The following is an 18,539-nucleotide window of genomic DNA, read 5'->3' as shown; positions in this document are numbered from 1 at the left end:
TCTGATGATTGTCGAAATCTTGCAAAATGACAGAGCATTCCTGCAACGGAGTGTTACATTGCAGGGAATATACCATCTTTCGGAGAACCAAGAGAGCTTCGAAGAATTGCAAGTACACACTCTGGGTCGTATGGATATGCAAGTTTGTCGTGCAGGTTTATTATTTTGTTTACTATTTTCCTCAAAGATGCAGCCATAAAGCTGGGATTGCCGATGGCTTTGCCGAGTTATTTAAGTCCTGTTTTGCTACTTCTCTTTACCTTAATCTTTGCAGCTTTCAAGTCAACGAGTGAACTAAGTTCACATTTGCATTTCTGAGCTCAAAACCGCAGCCTTCAACGAAGCTAGTAAACAAAATCAATTCTCTGCAAAGCTGTTGATTGGTACTAGCGGGGATGACTTCATGCAATTAGCAATTTTGTTCTACTAGATTTGATTATTTTGTTTTATTTTCTAAAATGATTGGCTGCAATGCTAGTGAAAACAAAAGCGGCATCAAAGGATCCCCATGTCGTATTCCCAACTCGTTACTTAATTATTTGTGTTTAAGTGCAAACGACTATTTTGTGAATAGCAGAACGTCGCAAAAGGGTCAACTTTTGGTCAAAATTTAGCAACCGCTTCCGTGACCCTATTTGCTCTTGACTGCTACTCCCAACTGTTTCCTCTAAAAAGGTTCAGCAGCTTCTGAATTTGTTTCAGAAGCTATGAGTTTAGCAATGAGACGTCAATTGACTTCCCCAAGAGCAATGCGATGGACTTCAATTTTCAATTTATCCAGTGAAATTAGCATTGCAAAAAATAGAATAGGACCAATAGAATAGGAGCAGAGTTCAAAAAACTGATCTCTGCTGGCTAAGTTAACCTACTTTGTTATACTGTGACTAATTTAGCAGGTGCTTCTCAGTTTACTGCATGCAGCAGATGCTCGGGAAATATTTTTGACGGCACAGTTGCATTGAATTTGGCAAACCACTTGATTCGGGAGAATAGTGATGCTTCGTCAGGTCGTTACGCATGCGCTTCACCATCTTGATCAATTTCATCAACTTGCTAACCAGGATTTTTCGCAAAAGTATTCAGGTTTTTACGTTGCAGCGTTTTCAGATGCTACAACGCCAGAGGCAAAAACTTCGCTGGCGTCCGAAACTGCCCTTGCAAGCAAAGAGATATCGCGCTGCTTGCTAACTTGTCCATTGACTTGTCGTTTGTTTTCCTTTACTGTTTCATGGACGCGACTTCCTACCACAATGCAGCATTATCACCTGAATTTCATCGCTCATAACTAATTAACAACTGTTTCTCTTGTTGCTGCTTCCGCTTCTTATACCAACAAATAGATGATCCCAAAACAGTTTCGTCAGTTTTCTAACGGTTGTCCTTGTGAAATGCAAGCATCGATAACGGATGATTGTTATTCCAAACATCTCACCGGAATTTTCCAAGAATGAATCTAAGGATTGGAATGCGCTTACTGATCATGTCATTGAGATCTGGGAGTTTGCTAAGATTTTTATCTGTTGCAGCTAGACTTGCTGAACTCACGATTTTCACAGTCGCCTCTTTCCGGTTGTCTAAATAGCGTAAACTTTCTTTCAAACTAGACAGTTAGGGCGTAAGTTGCGAGTAGGGTTGATTTGTAGGACATCAAGTTGGGTCACGCTGATCACATCCATTATTATTTTCAAGATGACGTTTTATAACGGATAGCTCTTACAGTATTTTTTTCATTGTCGGGGTAATAAAAGACTGTTTTGCGGGCACTTGAGAGAAGGATAAGCTGTCAGGTTATAGAGTTAACGTTTTATTTTCTTTGATTTTATTCGTTTAGTTTCTTTATAAAATGCGACCATAACCTAATTGAAAGTACTCATGGGAGTTTTGGCTAAAATAATTGATCAAGAGGCTTAACCAAACATTGATATGAAGACAAGAAGGAGGAAATATTACCCAAGTGTTTCAATTTAAGGTATTGAGCGCTACAAATACAAACAAACAAACCGTCAAATATCGTTACTGTGGCTTTGTATTTTTAATTCCAGAGAACTGCCAGTAAAATAAGATTTCAGTAGCAACAAAATGCTAAGAGATTGTTAGCAAAATAATTAAAAGTTTTCAGACCATTTTCAATAGAACTTTCCAAATGTAAAGAAAATACAAGCGTCTATAAAATGACCAGAATAGATCAATTAATAGAAAATCTGTGTATCCCAAAAGTCCAAACAGAGTTTAGGTCAAAGAATTTTTCAAGCAATGTTGATCATACATCAATTCAAGATTGCCGAAGATAATATTTGAAACTGTTGCCTTCAAAACAATGAAAAATATACTTTGTCGAATTAAAATGTGTTAAGCAGAAAGTCGCCGATAAAAGAGACTGAGCATGACTATATATCACAAAATTTACATAACCAGAAACTTGTTCTCTACTTATAGATTACATAGTTTCTTTGATGAGTTTCTGCGGCATTTTGTATGAAATTTTTCTATTGATAAGTTTCCACTTTTTCCCGTTTGCTCTATCCAATCTGTTCTCTGCTGGCTAACTTAACAAATTTTGTTATACTGTGACTAATTTAGCAGGTGCTTTTCAGTTTACTGCATGCAGCAGATGCTCGGGAAACATTTTTGACGGCCCAGTTGCATTGAATTTGGCAAACAACTTGATTTGGGAGAATATTGATGCGTCCTCAGGTCGTTACGCATGCGCTTCACCATCTTGATCAATATCATCAACTTGATAATCAGGATTTTTTTGCAAAAGTATTCAAGTTTTTACGTTCATTCAACGTTGCAGCGTTTTCAGGTGCTACGCCGTCAGAGGCAAGAATTTCGCTGGCGTCCAAAACTGCCTTGCAAGCAAAGAAATATCGCGCTGCTTGCTAACTTGTCGATTGACGTGTCGTTTGTTTTCCTTTACTGTTTCATGGACGCGACTTCTTACCACAATGCAGCATTATCACCTGAATTTCATCGCTCATAACTAATTAACAACTGTTTCTCTTGTTGCTGCTTCCGCTTCTTATACCAACAAATAGATGATCCCAAAACAGTTTCGTCAGTTTTCTAACGGTTGTCCTTGTGAAATGCAAGCATCGATAACGGATGATTGTTATTCCAAACATCTCACCGGAATTTTCCAAGAATGAATCTAAGGATTGGAATGCGCTTACTGATCATGTCATTGAGATCTGGGAGTTTGCTAAGATTTTTATCTGTTGCAGCTAGTCTTGCTGAACTAGCGACTTGCACAGTCGCCTCTTTCCGGTTGTCTAAATAGCGTAAATTCTCTTTCAAGTTAGACAGTTAGGGCGTAAGTTGCGAGTAGGTTTGATTTGTTGGACATCAAGTTGGGTCCCACTGATCATATCCATTATCTTTTTCAAGATGACGTTCTATAACGGATATCTCGTACAGTATATCTTCATTGTGGGGGTAATAAAAGACTGTTTTGCGGGCACTTGAGAGAAGGATAAGCTGTCAGGTTATAGAGCTTACGTTTTATTTTCTCTGATTTTATTCGTTTAGTTTCTTTTTAAAATGCGACCTAAACCTAATTTAAAGTAATCATGGGAGTTTTGGCTAAAATAATTGATCAGAAGCCTTAACCAAACATTGATATGAAGACAAGAATAAGGAAATATTACCTAACTGTTTCAATTTAAGGTATTGAGCGCTACAAATACAAACAAACAAACCATCAAATATCGTTACTGCGGCTTCGTATTTTTAATTCAAGAGAACTGCCAAAAAATTCTGAAATCAGTAGCAACAAAAGGCTAAGAGAACGTTAGCAAAATACTTAAAAGTTTTATACAATTTTCAATAGAACTTTCTAAAAGTAAAAAAATACAAGCGTCTTTACAATGACCAGAATAGATCGATTAAAATAAAATCTGTGTATCCCGAAAGTTCAAACACAATTTCGGTCAAATAATTATTCAAGCAATGTTGATCATACATCAATTCAAGATGGCCGAAGACAATATTTGAAAATGTAGCCTTCAAAAAAATCAAAAATATACTTTGTCCAATTAAAATGTGTAAAGCAGAAACTCGCCGATAAAAGAGACTGAGCATGACTATATATCACAAAATTTAAATAACCAGAAACTTGTTCTCTACTTATAGATTACATAGCTTTTTTAATGAGTTTCTGCGGCATTTTGTTTGCAATTTTTCTATTTAGAATTTTCCGCTTTTTCCCGTTTGCTCTATCCAATCTGTTCTCTGCTGGCTAAGATAACGAATTTTGTTATACTCTGACTAATTTAGCAGGTGCTTCTCAGTTTACTGCATGCAGCAGATGCTCGGGAAACATTTTTGACGGCCCAGTTGCATTGAATTTGGCAAACCACTTGATTTGGGAGAATATTGATGCGTCGCCAGGTCGTTACGCATGCGCTTCACCATCTTGATCAATTTCATCACTTTGATAATCAGAATTTTTGGCAGAAGTGTTCAGGTTTTTACCTTCATTCAACGTTGCAGCGTTTTCAGGTGCTACGCCGTCAGAGGCAAAAATTTCGCTGGCGTCCGAAAATGCCCTTGCAAGCAAAAAGATATCGCGCTGCTTGCTAACTTGTTGACAGACTTGTCGTTTGTTTTCCCTTATTGTTTCATGGACGCGACTTCTTACCACAGTGCAGCATAATCACCTGAATTTCATCGCTCATAACTACTTAACAACTGTTTCTCTTGTTGCTGCTTCCGATTCTTATTCCAACAAAGAGATTATTGCAAAACCGTTTCGCCAGTTTTCTAACGGTTGTCCTTGTGAAATGCAGGCATCGATAACGGATGATTGTTATTCCAAACATCTCACCGGAATTTTCCAAGAATGAATCTAAGGATTGGAATGCGCTTACTGATCATGTCATTGAGATCTGGGAGTTTGCTAAGATTTTTATCTGTTGCAGCTAGTCTTGCTGAACTCGCGACTTGCACAGTCGCCTCTTTCCGGTTGTCTAAATAGCGTAAATTCCCTTTCAAGTTAGACAGTTAGGGCGTAGGTTGCGAGTAGGTTTGATTTGTTGGACATCAAGTTGGGTCCCACTGATCATATCCATTATCTTTTTCAAGATGACGTTCTATAACGGATATCTCGTACAGTATATCTTCATTGTGGGGGTAATAAAAGACTGTTTTGCGGGCACTTGAGAGAAGGAAAAGCTGTCAGGTTATAGAGCTAACGTTTTATTTTCTCTGATTTTATTCGTTTAGTTTCTTTTTAAAATGCGACCTAAACTTAATTTAAAGTAATCATGGGAGTTTTGGCTAAAATAATTGATCAGAAGCCTTAACCAAACATTGATATGAAGACAAGAATAATGAAATATTACCTAACTGTTTCAATTTAAGGTATTGAGCGCTACAAATACAAACAAACAAACCATCAAATATCGTTACTGCGGCTTCGTATTTTTAATTCAGGAGAACTGCCAGTAAATTATGATATCAGTAGCAACAAAATGCTAAGAAAACGTTAGCAAAATACTTAAAAGCTTTATACAATTTTCAATAGAACTTTCTAAATGTAAAAAAATACAAGCGTCTTTACAATGACCAGAATAGATCGATTAAAATAAAATCTGTGTATCCCGAAAGTTCAAACACAGTTTCGGTCAAAAAATTATTCAAGCAATATTGATCTTACATCAATTCAAGATGGCCGAAGACAATATTTGAAAATGTAGCCTTCAAAAAAATCAAAAATATACTTTGTCCAATTAAAATGTGTAAAGCAGAAACTCGCCGATAAAAGAGACTGAGCATGACTATATATCACGAAATTTAAATAACCAGAAACTTGTTCTCTACTTATAGATTACATAGCTTTTTTAATGAGTTTCTGCGGCATTTTGTTTGCAATTTTTCTATTTAGAATTTTCCGCTTTTTCCCGTTTGCTCTATCCAATCTGTTCTCTGCTGGCTAAGATAACGAATTTTGTTATACTCTGACTAATTTAGCAGGTGCTTCTCAGTTTACTGCATGCAGCAGATGCTCGGGAAACATTTTTGACGGCCCAGTTGCATTGAATTTGGCAAACCACTTGATTTGGGAGAATATTGATGCGTCGCCAGGTCGTTACGCATGCGCTTCACCATCCTGATCAATTTCATCACTTTGATAATCAGAATTTTTGGCAAAAGTGTTCAGGTTTTTACCTTCATTCAACGTTGCAGCGTTTTCAGGTGCTACGCCGTCAGAGGCAAAAATTTCGCTGGCGTCCGAAAATGCCCTTGCAAGCAAAAAGATATCGCGCTGCTTGCTAACTTGTTGACAGACTTGTCGTTTGTTTTCCCTTATTGTTTCATGGACGCGACTTCTTACCACAGTGCAGCATAATCACCTGAATTTCATCGCTCATCACTACTTAACAACTGTTTCTCTTGTTGCTGCTTCCGATTCTTATTCCAACAAAGAGATTATTGCAAAACCGTTTCGCCAGTTTTCTAACGGTTGTCCTTGTGAAATGCAGGCATCGATAACGGATGATTGTCATTCCAAACATCTCACCAGAATTTTCCAAGAATGAATCTAAGGATTGGAATGCGCTTACTGATCATGTCATTGAGATCTGGGAGTTTGCTAAGATTTTTATCTGTTGCAGCTAGTCTTGCTGAACTCGCGACTTGCACAGTCGCCTCTTTCCGGTTGTCTAAATAGCGTAAATTCTCTTTCAAGTTAGACAGTTAGGGCGTAAGTTGCGAGTAGGTTTGATTTGTTGGACATCAAGTTGGGTCCCACTGATCATATCCATTATCTTTTTCAAGATGATGTTCTATAACGGATATCTCGTACAGTATATCTTCATTGTGGGGGTAATAAAAGACTGTTTTGCGGGCACTTGAGAGAAGGATAAGCTGTCAGGTTATAGAGTTAACGTTTTATTTTCTCTGATTTTATTCGTTTAGTTTCTTTTTAAAATGCGACCTAAACCTAATTTAAAGTAATCATGGGAGTTTTGGCTAAAAGTAATTGATCAGAAGCCTTAACCAAACATTGATATGAAGACAAGAAGAAGGAAATATTACCCAAATGTTTCAATTTATTGTATTGAGCGCAACAAATACAAACAAAAAAACCATCAAATATCGTTACTGCGGCTTCGTATTTTTAATTCGAGAGAACTGCCAAAAAATTCTGATATCAGTAGCATCAAAAGGCTAAGAGAACGTTAGCAAAATACTTAAAAGTTTTCATATAATTTTCAGTAGAACTTTCTAAATGTAAAGAAAATACAAGCGTCTACACATTGACCAGAATAGATCGATTAAAGTAAAATCTGTGTATCCGGAAAGTCCAAACAGAGTTTCGGCCAGAGAATTTTTCAAGCAATGTTGATCATACATCAATTCAAGTTGGCCGATGACAATATTTGAAACTGTTGCCTTCAAAAAAATTAAAAATGTACTTTGTCCAAATAAAATGTGTAAAGCAGAAACTCGCCTATAAAAGAGACTGAGCATGACTATATATCACAAATTTTACATAACCAGAAACTTGTTCTCTACTTATAGATTACATAGCTTTTTTGATGAGTTTCAGCGGAATTTTGTTTGCATTTTTTCTATTTAGAAGTTTCCACTTTTTCCCGTTTCATCAATGTTGATCATACATCAATTCAAGTTGGCCGATGACAATATTTGAAACTGTTGCCTTCAAAAAATTAAAAATGTACTTTGTCCAATTAAAATGTGTAAAGCAGATACTCGCCTATAAAAGAGACTGAGCATGACTATATATCACAAATTTTACATAACCAGAAACTTGTTCTCTACTTATAGATTACATAGCTTTTTTGATGAGTTTCAGCGGAATTTTGTTTGCATTTTTTCTATTTAGAAGTTTCCACTTTTTCCCGTTTCTTCTATCCAATAAAAATTTTTTACCGATCGAAAAATATTACCGATGGTGCAATTATAATTTATACATTTACTGGAAATCTGAGACAATAATTTGTTGGCGGAATTGTTTGTTGGTAGTGTTTTGTGGCAATGGGTGTTCTATGACAATCGGGACTCTATGACAATTGCTATTCTTTGGCGGCATTTTTTTTACTATATCGAAAACATATCAAAATCAAAACTCTGTTTTTTTCGGAAATTTTAGGTTTCAGTAGTGACCTTGAGAAGGCAATGACATTTGTTTTCGATTTCAGACTTTATCGCAGAAGATTTCCCCAGGTCTCAGACGTCACCAATGAAGACTCATACCCCCTTTGAAAAAACTTTTGAATCAAAATTCTTCTTTGCATAACTTGAGCAAAAAAGCAACCAATATTTGCTGTAGTTTTTGGCAGTATTTCATAATTTTATAAAAATTAATTAGTGATTTTTTGAAATTGTTCAATAAAAGTTAGAGTTGATAGCAATTAAAACTAAGTAACTCAAAAAATTGAAATTGAATGCTGCTTTATGTTGTTCGAAAAGAACACGTGTGTTAAAGAAACAGCTGCATAAAAATTTTCAAAGAAAAGTTTTCAATTTTCAGAATCCGTAAGAACCGTGCCCATGTTTTTTTAGATGAGTGGCTACAATTTGAATAAAAGAAGAGCTCGATGCTAATTTAAAGTATTAGCAATAAATTGAGAAAGCAGAACAGAAAACTTTTGCTGCGTTTGCTGATTCATTGGAAAAAAGCTCCCGTGAACAGCGTGCCTCTTACAGAATAAATATTAATGCGCTCCAAATTAGATCCAGAGCTTAGAAAAAGACTTGTAATGATCCCACGCTGATAGAAAAATACGATCAAACGCTTTCAAGAGACTTACGCAAAAGCTACATAAAACCAGACGAAATAACACCTGAACCTAAAAATATGGTACCTGCCACATCATCCGGTTGAAAATTCAATTAAAATAGAAAAAACTCGACAGGTGGTGAATGTCGCTTCGAAGTATTGAGGACAGTCATTTACGAGCAAGCAATTAACGGGACCAGATCTCTTGAACAGCTTATTTGGCATCTCGTCAAGTTTTTGTGAACAATCAGTTGCAATAATTGCAGATATTGAAAGTATGTTCACGCAAGTCGCTGTTAAACAAGAAAACCAATCAGCATTTCGTTTCTGTGTTCAAAAACACCCCTATAAGGCATATCAGTTTACTAGTTTGTTTTTTGGGCACCTTTCTTGTACAAAATGGCCGTTATTATCCTAATTCAATGTGCCAAAGACAAGGCAGAAAGCTTTCCAAAAGCTTTGCAAGCAATAGCCAAACAGATTTATATGAACGACTACGTTCTTTCGTCAGCCATTATTGCTGAAGTGAAAGACACTGTAAGGCAAGTCAAAGAAAGACTCCAACGAGGAGGCGTCAAATTGATCATGATCTTATTAAAACGTCCCGAAGCGTTGGATCGAAGTCCATGTGAAGACATAATGAAATCAAAGGATATCACTCTTGTATTAGCACTTAAACATAATTTCGTTGATGACAAGTTTTCCATAAAGGCGTTGAAAGAATTCCCAAAGAATGCAGGCATTCATACCCGAAGAAAATTTTTCAGTCTTGTTGCTTCAATTTTTGACCGAATTGGGATTCCGTCACCAGTGACTACTGGCTATAAGGCTGCAGTGCAGAAAATTTAGCCACAGGTTTTAAATTGCGACACACCGTTGCTAGAGAAAATACCTAAACCACTGCAAAAATTACTAAATAGTTATTTGCTGTCATCTCTAGTTGAAAATTAGCGAGCACTCAATTTTCTCGTAAGTTCACATGAAATTCAACATCAATTGCAAACTTTTGTTGCTGATTCCACATATGCTATGGTAGCAATAATTTATCCTCGAAGTCATGACAATAATGCCAAAAAAACAGAAACCAACATCATAATCAGTAAATGCAAAGTAATTCATTCAAAAGCGTCGAGCGCTACAAAACGTCAAATGACACCTTTCAAGTGACATTTTTCTAGACATACATTCAAGTTGTTCTTGATTGGATTGATTCTAAGAAGAGAATGAAACTTTTTTACCAACCGGCTCACAGAAATACGCACATCTTCAATATCCAGTCAGTGGCATTATCTACTAATAAACCGGAGTTTTGCGGACTATGATTAACTTGGCCTAGAACCAGAAGATGTATGTTTTAAATATTTAGAGGCGCCTGATTTCTTTTAGAAAAACATTTCTCTGATTATTACTCCGCTCACAACAAAGTACTTCCAGTTCAAACAACAACAATGCGTACATCAATTCAAATGAATTAGTCATTGAACAAAAGGTGTTTCGATCTAGGACAAAACAGTTGTTGACACTCGCAACAGTTTACAACCTTCTCTTCAGAATTTTAAAAGATCCATATAACAAAAAGCAGTTACACTGCAGACGACATCGGTCACGCACACAGCCAATTAATCCCAGTTTCACAGGCATATGTTTTGCATTAAGCTATTCATTTGCTAAGAAAAGGACGTAATCATCCTTCAAACCTCGGCAAAACGTAGAACAACTTATGAACCACTTTATTTAAGTTAAAGAGTACTTTCCCACATTATCCAAGCGTAGCAATTGATCGGAACGGAGTGATTCTTTATAAGTAAACGACCTGGTGTGCATCTTCATAGACCTCACACTGCGTGGGCTACGGACTTTGGGATGAAATGTGGAGCAACATCGCCTGGAGAAGACGGATCTCTTCTAATTGTCAAACTAAATTGGATTAGAGTACCTACGTTGGCACGTTACCAGTCTCGCAAGTGTTTTGCCTGATTAGCCGTTTTTGCTCACTGTTTCCTGGAACTGAAATCCATGGTATGCGAGCTACCCTCTGTTCTCTTGGTTACGTCATTCGCCCCTACTTTGGTTTAATTTATGAGTTTCCTCTACCCGGAGCCTGTTGATGATACATCAATTGAAGATGACCGAAGCTATTACTATAAAAGTTGAAACTCTTCCCGCCAGAATTGGGAACTTAACTTTGTCCTAATTAAACCTCTGAAGCATTAACTCGCAGAAAAAATGGACTGAACATGACTTTACATCCTTGAATTTACGTTAGTATAAACGTGTTCTCTACACATAGATTACAAGCAATGATGAAATCTAAAACTTAAAAGTAAACCTGTAACTAAAATTACTAAATTTTTCCAACATTGAAGGTACAAAGTTTCGTAGTGTCGAATTATAAAATACCACGAGTGTTCCCTCACTATTTGAAACAAAGAAAACAAGTAATGTTATTCAAAAAGCGGAGAAAAAATTTGCAAAATCGTCATTTGTAAATTTTATACAACAAATCACTTAATAAAAAAAATCACAAATATTTAGAGGAGAACCGTAAAATCTACAACTTTCAAACTAAAATAAAATTTACTCTAAAGTTACAAGCAAAGACTAGAAAATGAAAAGCAGGTTGAAGAAAACTCCAGCTGTTAAAATTGAAATCCTAGACAGTTATAAGAAACAGAGAAAAATGAGCTTCAAGTTAGTCCAATTCCAGGAAATGTCAAAACCTGTGCTGCTAATGACTATTAGATCTCCTTAAACTTTAGAGCATCTCTGGATATACCCAAAAAAAAACAGTTTGCTGGCCTACCGTAACTTGTTTTGTAATTTGATACATTTTTACCAAAAGTACTTAAAGGACCAAAACACTAGCTTCTCTGTTACCTATTTGTTCGTCTGTTAACTATGTTTCCGGAGAAGTATTTTTAACAAAGATATTTTCAGAAAATATTTCAGAAATTGGTGCAATTTTCACCCCGATATTGGTGATAAATAATTGTTGAACATTGAGTTGAACAACGCTCACAAGCCATTCAAGCTAAAAAATTTGCTATTCTCGTTGGAGAAAAAGTAACAGCAAATATGAAACACGCTCATGCAATTTTACGTCAGAATTTTTGCTAGTAATGTATTCAGTGCACATACATTTTTATTTAAAAAAATCAGATAAAACATGAAATTTTCTCACTGAATTTTTTATCTTAAAGTTGACATAATTTTTTAATTTTTTTTCTCAATTTATAAATCATTGTAAAAGTTTTAGCATCCAAAGAGCTTCAATTAGTTTTCGTTTCATTGATTATTCTTTCTCGACCAATATGATAAAAAACTTTATTATTTTCTCTCTTCTGTTACTGTATTTCTGAAAAACAATTAAAATTGGTCTTCAGTATCTTTGTGTAGAAAAACAAACAAAAACATTTTTGGTAGGAAATTGCGCGACTGCGGAAAAATGTGAGATTTCTGCTAACATCATTTTGCTTCCATCCAACTAGTCTACTGCTTCATCGCTTGATTAAAAACATTTTTTATTCAAACTTTCGGAATTTTTAATTGAAACGAATGAAATTTAAAAAAAAAGAAAATTTTTTGAAAAGAGTTAAAACGATATTAACGAGTGAATTTATTAAAGAGGCGAAATAATTGCAAATAACTGTTGGTTTAATTTTGTTATGATATGACGTCAAACCATTTGGTCCTTCTAGCTCTGAAAAAGAGAAATAATGAAACAATTTTTGTTGAAAAAAGTTACATCATATCGCCGATAAAGAATTGCGTTGGCATGCTAAGAAAAATTTGAGAAGTGATGCAGTCATTTGTTGCGGCATTAAAGGCAGATAAAACGTTTTGGGGGATATTTTTTCATTGTGTGAAAATTTTTTTGTCTGTGAGTGTATGTTTGAAACAAAATATCGATAAAAACATTTGCCCTCTGGATTGTTGTATTTTGAGAAACTTGTTGAAAAACTATTCAAAAAAGACTTTAAGGGAAACCGCCACATTGCAGAAAAAGTTTTAAGTTTAGTCAAAACGGATTTCAAATTAAATATTGGCTTTGATTTCAGATTTATCGTAATTAAATAGTTCAACGTTGCATTGTTGAGGGCTATATTAATATCTTTTTTTCGATTTATTTCATTTACTTTCACTTATTTCTGGATAAGGAATCTCAAAATGTATGCAAAATATAGTTCGGGTTTTTAAGACATGTTACTGTTTAACTGCAAACTACTCAAAAATAAAAACTGACATTGAAAACTCTGGCGTTCAGATATTGGATCATTTTAGTAGGAAATATCGAAAATCGAGAAAAATGCAGGCTTGGAAAGTGTCTTTTTGCAGACAAAAACGAAAAAAAATCAAGGCAGAGTTGAACCATTGTAGCGCTTTAATGGCTGAAAATGCACTGAATTGAAATAAGAGACCGAAAACAAGCTAAGAGGACCCCATATAAATAGATTGTTTGCTGTCACATTGGCTCGAAGTATCTGTATTTATAACTTTTAAAAATAATTTCTGTTTACATAATTATTTCACTAACATTTCAACTTAGGCGAATATTACAAAAGAAAAATGAAATCTTTTCTGTGCCGCTACCCTCCCCCCCCCCCCCACTTTTTACGCCCCTCAGCTACAAATTATATGTTCTTATACAGCAAGTTACTAAGTAACAAAATAGCACTTGCGCCTGGAGCCCAATAAACTGGGGGAGGGGGGCAAAGCATAACATAATTGATCCGAAAAATTAATCGAAAAAGCTTGAAACGTACCAAAAAGTCATTTTTGGATGCTTTTTCTGGTGACTTCAAAGATGTCTCTCAACGTGAAATGCGCTGACAGATGCTCCTTCGGCGCGTAAATTTTTCATAATTATTCGCTCAATCTGCTAAGTTTTCATCACAGCTCATACATAATTGCAACTCTTGTCAACACATTAAACAGATAGTTATGTAAGAATTATCCACAGAAAAACATTTTTTTAGCACTTCTCAGTGTATTTCTTATTTAACAATACTTCCATTCTACACTTATCTTACACATTCTCATCGTTTTCTTTACCAAATGTCAACGCCTATCTAACACAACGCAATTTCAGCACATACTTTGAACTTTTTCAACATTTCCCGTGCTCAACTTCAACAATTTCATTGGTGATCATACATTTTTTCAGCTATCATCTTCTTACGCATTTTCAGAAACTTGTGTTCACAAAAAAAGTTCAGATAGCACTTTCTGACTAAAGTGTTAAAGTTCAAATCCTGATTTCGAAGTCGGGTTCAATGTTGGTGCTTGAAATTGTTCTGGGAATTTCCGAGAACTTTTTTGCATTTGCTATCGTTTTTTCGGCGTCTTCAGTTTTTCTATGGTTTTAATTTTTAATTTTTTAATATAGATTGATTGCATTTTAAACTGGTTTTTGTGATTTTTTAGTTTAACTTTATTCCATTTTAAAGTTTTGGTAATTGAGAATGGTTCCCTTGGTTGTTGAATTTAGTGCATTATTCGCATAATAACTTTTTAACTATGTGTACTATAACAATTGACAGTTCGCAATTTTTCATACGATGGCAAGTTTAATTTTTTTTCGAGGCTAGCCGAGCAATTTATTCAGGTCATTGTGAACAGTAATTAAAATATTAACTTGCTTGATCTGAAAAAACTCACGTTTATCGCTTAATTTTTCTGCAGTTTTCTGATATGCTGTTCTTTGTCTTTTGGGTATTCAAAAATGATACCACTAAGAACATTCATTTATCTTCTGCTCTGCTTTCTTAAACAATGAAGTGCAGACATTTGTACAGCGAATCTCTTATATTGCGTACGCTCTCTTTATTTTTTTACCTTAATGTCTCTTCAAAAGATTTTTTTGATTGGTTAGGTAAAATACTTGGCTAGGGATGTCCCCATTGCCATTCCTTTTTGTTGACAGTGACAGTTAAATTTGTTTTTCAGATAAGTATTTGCGACAGCTAGTTTGAGAGAGTTTAAGTGTTGATCTTCTAACATAAAGTGACTTGTCATTAGAGTACAAAACTTGCAGACCAATTTCAGAAGCATCCAAACTGGAACGTTAGTTTATTAATTTTTTCAGATACTTCGATTTTATCTGATCGTTAAATCAGAGCCCAACATTTTGAATTTTTTCCTTCACTGTTGGATCTGATGTCTCAATGATGGTTCGAGATGAATACAGCCGTTCACAGGAACAAAGCATAATGTGTATCTTGTATCAGCGAAAATTGCGTTGAAAGATTCCTAATAAATTCACTGGGTATCGTAAATATTTTCGTTAGAGGAAATGTTAGGTCTGGTTTCTAAATTAAATTTCCCCACAAATTGTCAGCTTCAAATTTTGTCCCCACAAACCATTCTCAGAAACTCGTTGCTCATATCCTAGTTTCGACTCAATTAGGGAAATTGGTCGAGAGTTAACGGCAAAAAGCTTTTTTGAAGTTACCTTACATCGGTTTCTAGAATTACAAAATCTTGACGCTTCTGATTAAATCAAGAAAAAAAAACAGAAATTGTTTGGTTTGAAAAAACAGAAAGGAAGAATGAGTAACCGAAATTTGACATCTTCAATAGGCAGTTAAACCACAGAAAACTTCTTAGCTTAAAAAAATGTGCAAAAAAGATAATCAGAACTTGTATACAAGGACAGTAAAGAATAGCTCTTCCTTTTTCAGCATTGAGCAACATTAGCAGTACAACTGTTAGACTCTTGAATGAATTTAAAACTACTACTTGAATGAAAATAATAATACAAATTCTTAACCACTAGAAAACTTAAAACACGTAACCATCTCAAATCAAATTTTAGTCATTCTTTAGTTTGATATACAAATTGAAATGCCACCGATGTGAAGCCACTACTCTTTAGACATGCCGATACGTTATCATTAGAGTATCTTGTTTTTTAAATTAACCATCAGCCAGTCCCCAAGGATTCGACAGATCGTTTATGGGACACAACTGAATCTGACTGGTAGACAACTGATCGGTGCCATAAATGAGAAAAATGAAGGGCAAAGGTAGTTTCGTAAATAAAGTAGTTAATTAAAATATATCGAAAACGAAAAGGCAGGACGAGTTCAAGGACCAGGACCTGAGTCTGGCTGAGAAAAATCAAAGGCAAAAGTAGTTTCGTAAATAAAGTAGATAATTAAAATATATCGAAAACGAAAAGGCACGACGAGTTTAAGGGCCAGGACCTGAGTCTGGCTGTGCTTCAACTGGATACTGCCCCTGCTCAACTCTTACTTCAGTAGGATCTGTGACGAGGTTGATAACCGCTGTCCCAAATGTGAAGTAGCACCACATGAGGAAACCATATTTTCAACTGCAGTAAGAATATCACGGACCTGAAATTAATTGACCTGTATGAGAGACCAGTAGAGGTAGCCAACCGACTGTACTTAATACCATCAGTCCAACACGACCACACTGCACAGAAGAATCCACATTCATTGGCCCTATCCCCCGATGTTGACTATACCCCTCTGGCCTCCCTAACACGAGAACCGCATGCCACTCACCATGGCGTAGATGCAGAACGGTCTCCGCACAACAAGCAAGTTGGGGTTAGGCAGTCATTTTACTACCAATATATCTATTTTTATTATGATACAGATGCAACTAGGTTACCAGTTGAAAACGGCAATAAGTGCCTGTATCCCGACAAAATTACCTGCAAATTGCACCTCTGTGCAACAGCTAAAAAAAACAACAACAACATCCGGGAGCTGAACTCTAACATATTAACATGGGTTGAGCGCATCTCGACCCGGGTGAGCATACGATTCCTTCATCAAGCTCCAAGGTGGGTTGAAACCAGTTGTCACAAAAATGCACTAACTAAACATTGTTTAGCTAGAACTTAGGTTGTTCTTTGAGACGCTGCTTCTGAAACCCTTCATGGCATGAATAAACTAAATTTTCGATTGAAATTTCCAAACCATTTCATTGCATCTGAGGGAATTAGGGGAATTGCATCCGAATTATACCTAATTTTGCACCACCTCACCCCGGGATGGTCTCTATTGCCTCAACAAGATGACATGTTGACCGGGCTGGCTGGGTTATCTCGGTTGTCTTAGCTGTCTGGTCATTAGTCTGACTGGTCTGGACATAGACATTTGGTCGTGTCGGATGTCTGGAAGTTGTCTGGTTTGTCTGGTCATTTGTCAGTGATCTCGACTCGGGAAGGGGATATTAGTGGAATAAAAAAAAACTTTAGTCGAACGGTTGTATTTCTAAGGCTAAAGTTTAAATCTCATCACATTAATATAAACTACAAAATTTGTAAATTTGGAGAATCAAATCAGTAGTCTTGGTTAGATTCTCCATATGGACCGCACACCCCCCCTGACAGGGCAGTGGGGAGGTTGCGACCACGGATAGTAGTTTTTCATTACGTTAATTCCAAGTAATTTCTTAAAAATACTTAAGTTGCTTTTTTACAACGCATTTACAACTGACCTGTGAGAGAACGACAGTGATTCGGACTGATTATTGCCAAATTCTTCTCTTTCTGCTACGCGCTTATTCGGCTAGATTGGCGCTCCTCCCGTTTGAAATTCTGAACTAGTTTGTTTTGCAGTTCTCCTTCAGTTAAATTAGGCAAGGTTAAGGAAAAGTACTCTAATAATCAAGGTAAAAGGTTAACAAGGTATACTATAACGATAAGTTAGGATAAAATTTAAGGTTGCGATGCCGTAAATTTTAAGAAAGAGTACAGGTAAAATTGGACTAACAGTTCAGGTAATTTAAGTATTCTTAATATAAATTTATATTAACTTTATTGGGCGTGTTGGGATATCAGTTCAAATGATTTCAGGCAAAAAATTTTTTGGGTTGCATATAATGCCATCCCTGGTCGAGGTGTCAACGCTAAAAATTGCTAAAAAATGTAAGATTTCCACTGAATGCGGGGAAAAAATGTAAGAATTGCGATGTTTAGCGTTTAATGCAGTAAATCCGGTGAAAAAAATCACCGCTAAGAATCGCAATCCTTACCAAAACTCACCGCTAAAAACCACTGTAAATTTTTTTGCGGTGAATTTTCGTAAGATTCGCGGTTTTTAGAGGTGAAATTTTTATTTTGACCACTGCCCGTTAGTAGCGGTGAATTATTATTTTTTTTCACCGCTTAACCGTTGAAAATGAACAATTTACCACTAAAATCCGCAAATCTTACAAAAGTTTCAACGCATTTAATTTTCATAAAGTTTATTGAATCTGATTTAAATTCAGATGAAATATGATTGAAGTAAGAGACAGGTGGCGCTGTGGAATAAGAAGTTGATGACATGCAGTAGGTGAGAGATTGGAACCCTTGTACGGCAGTTCCTTTTTTTCGTAAGAAATCCAGTGAGGGCGGTGAAAATAAAACTTCCAACGCTAAAAACCATAAATTTTGCAAAAATTCACCGTTTTCACCGCAAAAAGAAGCGGGCGCTTTGCGGTGAATTTTTTTCACCGCTATTCACCGCAATTTTTAACTTATTTTTCGACAAAACCTCGACCTGGGATAGCCTAAATTTATGTTTAATTAAAGAAAGGCTCGCTTTGCTTGTTGAGAAATGTAATGGCCTGCTGGTAGGTGATTTATTAAAATGTTGATCTGTAGAGTTGATGACCACAGTTATGAAAACCAAATTAATATTCAAATTAAATTTTCTTTAGAAACCAGCTATAAGAAGTGACGGACGTCGAATTAAGGAGCTGGATGATGTTTTCCGTATATGCTATTGATATTAGTGTTGTTTTTTTGAAATAAGTTCTTATTTCAAATCATTCA

The 18,539-nt window shown here is 35.7% G+C and overlaps 1 pseudogene; it reads left to right on the top strand.

Annotated features, from left to right (window-relative positions):
• The first annotated feature begins 9,145 nt into the window (after nt 1-9,145).
• Nucleotides 9,146-18,539, top strand: part of LOC142336740 (structural maintenance of chromosomes protein 1A-like) — a 47,522-nt pseudogene continuing 38,128 nt past the window's right edge.

This window comes from Convolutriloba macropyga, chromosome 3, assembly GCF_964194025.1.
Source record: "Convolutriloba macropyga chromosome 3, txConMacr16.3, whole genome shotgun sequence".
NCBI lineage: Eukaryota > Metazoa > Xenacoelomorpha > Acoela > Convolutidae > Convolutriloba > Convolutriloba macropyga.
The sequence above is the reverse complement of the archived record's forward strand: the minus strand, read 5'-3'. Positions and strand labels throughout refer to the sequence as shown.